Genomic DNA, 6,497 nt, shown 5'->3' with positions numbered 1-6,497 from the left:
GATAATCCGGAAAAGTGAAGCAATGATGTTCGGGATCAAAGAATTGGCATAAGACTCTCATCATATCTTCTTCAAATTGAGAGGTGACCAGTCGAAGAAGGTAACCATGTCTTTCAGCAAACTTAGAGTCTCCAGGGACTTCCAAGGCGAGCTCCTTAAGCTCAGAAGGTATCCCTACAAAGTTGAGTCGTACATAATCTCTGGTAGAAAAAGCCATGTCCTACAAAACAGTGTAAATATAAATTTCTTGGTCCTTGAAATTTGTTAGCGGTTATGATATGTCATGATGTTATGATGTTATGATGTTATGATGCCAAGTAGATAACAAACACAAACAAGTCACACAATTGCCTTAAGGGTAGGCTTGCATGAAGTTCATAGGTATATACCCTTCTTCCTTTCGTTTAGTTGGTTCAACCTGTCCTAAAAAGTAACCAGGTTCTATGGTGCTCATATCCCTGATCTTTCTCGCGGGCATTATCTCAACATGGCGCTCAATCGGCCAGCCAAAAACATCCCTAGAGTCCAATCTCAATGAGTGTAGCATCGAGTATCAACCGGCTTCAGTCAGGAATCCAAAGCCAGCCATCTCGCTACTTCCTATAGGCCAAAGTCAAGTTCACTAAGGTTCTAAGGGCGAATTAGTGCTTAATGACACCACGCGGTAGCCAAATGTCTCCTCGATCACTTTCAAGGGCCATCAGGACAAACCAAAGCGTCGCACTAACGGTGGCCACCAGTTCAACCATAACGATACATGTCGTACAGTCTCCCTGATCTCATGCCACATACCTAAGGTACTCAGATCCGGGTTAGGATCTTTCACACAACAGAATACCCAAAACAGCCCTGCAAAAGTAAAGCAAGCAAAACAAGCAATAGAAAACATTTAAGTGAATCCTAAACTTTTAAGGTAACCCCTCTTAATCGAAATTTCCCCAGCAGAGTCGCCAGTTCTGTAATACGGTGAACTGACTTTTATATGAAAATGTTGCGGTAAGCAAGAGTCGCCACCGACTTTTATTTTATCCAAACAAATTCAGAAAGGCAAAAAGAAACAGAAAAAAACCTTTTAAGAAAACTGAGTTCGGGGGGTAATTTATGCAAAGGGAAGGTGTAAGGCACCCTTTGCATCCATGGTTTTCCATGGGCTCTTAATTGCTTTGCTTGCTCGTTTGTTTAGAAAATGTAGATGAAAGAGATAGGGACTTTAGCTTGTGAATAAGCGTTGCCCTTTTGAAAAATTATGAGAAAGAATATAAAGAGGTTTGAGCATTGCAAGGCAATTAGGGGCAATTACCTTAAACTCAGATGATAGGTCTCTTTTTGCCTTTCAGAATGAAAGGGTCTATCCTTGCCATAAGAGGGCAGGAAGCCTTTCGTTTGGAGGTTGAAGGGTCATCGAAGCATCCTTTGCCATAAGACTGTCCCATGCCATAGAAGGGCAGGTAGTCTAAGGCAAGGATCAGAATAAGCCATTTTCGTAGGCAGCCAGAAGATACCTCAGCCTTTTTCCGTAGGCAACATCCGAGGGTCGAGGTCATTTGTGTATCGAAGGCAGCATCATTAGGGTCGTGACCTTTTTATCGAGGCAACATGGCTGAGGTATCCTCGAATTCGAGGGACGTGGCTTATTCTGCAAAAACACAAAGGCAACAGGCAACAAGGCAACAGGCAACAGAGAGGGTTACCCAAAAAGCGTGCGTGTGTGCATCAATCACGTGATTCAATTCGGATATTTATCTTTTAATTAGTTATTCTAATTCAATTAACGAGTTGCACTCCCTAAATTACTAACCACGCAGTATATAAAGCAATAAAGGGAAGGGGGAAAATGAAACCAGCGGAGGAGAGGGGAATTGTAACCAGCGGATCCCTTAATAGGGTTTGACATAAGTAATAATAAAATAAAAAAGAAGAAAAGATTTAGGGTTACCAATGACATAGCTTTGGCATTTGACAAACCCTGAAAGAAAGAAAAAATGGCAAACAAAAGAAGGTGAGTGCATTATCGATTCGAGGGCAGACTTCATTAATTAAGAAAAATAAAATAATGAACTAAAGGTAAAACAGAGAGAATGTACTTAGCTTTGGTGTTTGCCTGACAGGGTTGAGGGCAAGGATTTGTCAGAAACATTGACTCTGATCATTAGAACAGACAAGGAAACGGACAAGGCGTGAGTGTATTATTAATTCGAAGATAATCAGGGTTAACGTAAATAAAATGAAAGAAAAATAAACTAATAATGAATAAATAGGGAATACTTAGCTTCGATTCGAATTTGATCTGATATGGTTATTAGGCGCCTTTAGGATTGACCCTGAAACAAGGCAGAAAATAGGTGAAGGCAAAACAAACCCTAAAAGTAAATTAATTTAAGTATAATTAAAATTAAATAGAATAGAATACTTATCTTTGAGGTTTGTTGAAGGCGCGCACTCGGGGCGAATCATGTGGCTAACCCTGATAATGCACAGAAAAGAAGATTTTTTAGTGTATGGCATGATCTTCGTAAACCTGATTAGAGTACGAATTAAATAATAAACACGAACGATTTAATTAATTATTGGTCTTGCGACCTAGTTAATTAAATCGGGATAATAAGATTAAATCGAGTGTGAAAAATATTTTTTATGAGTTATTATGAATTTTTATACATTAAATAGAATATTTTGAATTATGGAAGAAATTATTTAATTAAAATAACCAAATAAAATATTAGTTATTATAAATAAACAAATCATATAATGTGAAAAAAAATGTTTAATATAATATTAATAAAAATAATAATAATTATTTTATTATTATAAAGAGATTTTTATAGGTAAAGAAAAAGAATTTTTATATAAAAACAAAAGAAAAAGTATATATATATATATATATATATATAAAAAACCGGCTGTGTGATTATAAATAAAAAAAATTAAAAAAAACTTAACTTTTAATCAGGTGTTACGCAGCTCTGCAAATCCATGGTGTTCCTGCGCTCTCTTGCACGTTGGATCTGGCGAAAGGGAAATCTGATAGCTGACTGCTGAGCACACACCCCATACGCGTGGAGCCACGAGTACCGGATCCATCCTGGTTCAAAAACTGACGCGCGCGCGAATCCTCCAATGGGAGAACGCCACGTCTCCATCTTCTTCATTGAAAACCTGTACTAATATTAAAACCTAATTTGGGTTAAATCGGAAAGCCCTAATTTCAAGGGCATGAACCCTAACATGGCCGAGGGCCTCAAACGTTCATGAAAACGCAATTAGACCTCCAGAATTCGAGGCTTGTTGGTGACGACTCTGGGACTCTTGCTTGATGAAAATGATGCAGTTAGTTCCAGTGATTCCTCAGGGACGTGTTGGGATCAATTTCACACCTTGAATTGCCCTGCAACACGAAATTGAAGTTTGAGTTTTTTGGCTTCTTTGAACTCGGGTTCTACGGTTCTTGAGGCTGCAAAACGTTCCCCTAGTCTTTGGCATTGTTCAGGTACTTATAGAGGAGAGTTTAGGGTTTAACAAAACTAGAAAGAATCTCCTTGAATCTTTGATTGGAGATTATGCAAATTTGATTGAAATTTGATTTTTATTCTTTCTACTTTTGGCCTTGAATGATTCCATCTCTTCCCAATTACCATGTGCACGAAAATTGATTGAATTTTGGAGTAAATGTAGATTGGATTTGATACCAAACAAATTTTCTCTTAAATCTTTTGATTTTCTTTAATTTTAATGAATTTTAAATGAATAAAAATTCTTATAAAATTAATAAAAATCAAATAAATTTGTGGCAAATGGTTTATGGGCTCTCAATATCATAGGGAACAAGTTTGGATCTTGAAAGTATAGGCCCATTAACAAAAAATTCAAAACTCTTTCACATTCTTCCCTCCAAAATAGTCCAACTTTTGACAAGGCCTATTTCTCTCAATTTTTGAGGTATGGAAAATTTCTAGGACTTTTTAGAAACCTTAAAGAGTCCTCTAACCAGTGTCTTTGGTCTCATATCAAAATTCTTTTCCATTCTCATTTTATGACCTTTTGAAAAACATGTCTTTTTGTTGACTTTTGAAAAGGGCCTATAATGTATGAAGCCATATCACTTAAACCGTTGACCTATGAGCTCTGATTCTTGGGCCATTGGATAGAGGAATGAATTCCCTTCAAAATGAGCTTTGGTGGGAATTTTTCTGATGAAGTATGAATATTTGGTGAATTTTCAAAGTTTGGTTGACTTTTTTAGTTCATGCCCAAAATAGTAACTCTTGACTTTTGACTTCTCTGATCTTTCCTTGCATCGTCATGATCAACCCTTGATCAAATGATGATTTTAGGGTTATGAGAATGTTGTTGACCAAATATCCTGAGTTTTGACTGTATAATGACTGTTTTGCCCTTGGGAGTCGACTGTTGACCTAATCAGGATTTGAGGGACTAAATTTGCTCTGTTTGACTTGAAACTTTATATGGAGATACTTTGGGATGTTAGTGACCCTATGGAACCACCTTGAGCCCTTGATCCAATGATTTTCCTCTGAATTATTCAAACCCTAGTTTAGAACTTCTGTGTGGGAGACTGTGTTTTGGAGCTTTGTCTTTTGATTTGGTTTTGTGTATGAAAAATAGCATGGGCAAATTTTGGGGTATGACACATGGTATAGATCCTTAAGTCCTTTCTCCGTTTCTCTCTTTCTATGAAGTTCAAAACGTTCGTTATTTAGTTTCCTTGAAAAACGACTCGAAAAAGACTCTTTTTGTTTTTAGTTGTTTATTAATGAATGATGCATGAATGCATGAATGCACACACAAGAGTTTTAAACAAACATGGCGTTGAAGGGTATAGTGGTCATGAAGTCAAAACGCAATCCCCGCCCCAATGGTAAACTAAGGATAAGGATTTTTGTACCTGTAGAACGGGTTCTAGGGGTCTCAGAGTTTTTGCTCAACCTTAAAGATACGTTGATTGGTATCTATAAGAGAGTTTTCTCTGAGTGTAGTATCTGCGTGACAATTACTTCCGTAATCACCGCTCTACGTCCTAAAAAAGGCTTTAAGTGGGGTTAATGTGTTTCTAGGTCCTCCTGGTACAAATCAGTCTCGGAATGCAGTGGCGCAGTTAATCACAACCAGCCAGGCAAATCCCAAGAGTAGATTTGGAAACCAAGATTAGAGGGCCTTCACCGGGAAGACATCCTCCATCCTATCTTATGTTGCACTCAAATCCGGGTATAGGATTTCTCACCACAAGGGGGAATCAAGCCCTTTCCCGATACAGAATAAACAAAATAAACAAATATATATGCAACAAACACATGATATGACACAGAGGTTAGGCAGGACCTCTCTTGTTTGAGGGGGAATTTGGCATCCCTAATTCCTCATTGGGGCTGGACCAGCAACAGGTCAACCATTGGTTTGGATGAAAAACCAAGGTTTTTAACACTTATATCCCCAGCAGAGTCGCCATTTTTCTGTGGTGGTCGTTTTCTTTTACCTCCCCGTTTCACTTGGGAGGACGGCACGCTAAACCCTTCACGCGAAATTTGGAAGGAGAATGCGCCCGTGGTGGGATGAATTTTGTTTCAGTTCTTCCTACGATATCACACGAACTTTCTTATTGGTCCTACGAGTTTGCTAAGTGTGGGGATTTCACCTAGACTAGAAATTCTGGAGTCCGGGAGGTCGGTTATACATAGGGAAGTGTTTAAACACCCTACATATCTGTAGTACTCTACAGGAACCTTCTCTGTGTCATTGTGATTGTGTTTATTGCTAATGATTGGGAAAGTTTCTCCTTTGTATTAGGAGAAGGAATTGAATTGATTAAAAAAAAAACAGACAGACAGACAGACAAACTGACTATTTTTGGTATTTTATTAGCTCGCTGAGATTCCTTGTGAACCTCATGCCTACATATCCCTAGTGGAAGTCAGAGCTTAATGTAGTTCGGGGAACTAACTAGGGAAATTAATTATTTTTGGTGCCTTGCTTGAAGCTCAAGGTTGAAGCTTGAATTAAATCTCTGTTTACAGTAAAGAGACATGAAATTATCTTTACAGAGAGGTATTAGTACTATTCTACCACAAACATTTAAAGAGTGACAGAATAACTGAATTCATTTCATTCAAGAGGGGGACCTTACTTGTGTATGTGCAAGTATACCAGTCAAATGCCTCTTAAATGAAAGAAAGATGCTCATCCAAATTAGGGAAAGTTACCACATGTCTGGGTTTTACTGCCAGCTCATGCCTTTCAAAATCCTAAATGGGAGACTTGATTAAAATTGAAATTGAAATGTAATGTTTGTTTGAATGTGGTAGAGTAGTAAAAATATCTCTCTATAGAGATAAGCTATGTCTATCTACTGTATAAAAGATTTGACTTTAGCTGGCTTGTATGAGGCCCAAGCTTGAGGCTTTTTGATTGATTAATTAATTATTGACTCTGGGAGATGACTCCACTGGGGATTAATTACAGGGTATTTTAGTGTTCTGTACAAA

This window comes from Vicia villosa, unplaced genomic scaffold (genome assembly GCF_029867415.1).
Source record: "Vicia villosa cultivar HV-30 ecotype Madison, WI unplaced genomic scaffold, Vvil1.0 ctg.003748F_1_1, whole genome shotgun sequence".
Classification (NCBI taxonomy): Eukaryota; Viridiplantae; Streptophyta; class Magnoliopsida; order Fabales; family Fabaceae; genus Vicia; species Vicia villosa.
Note: the sequence above shows the minus strand (reverse complement) of the source record.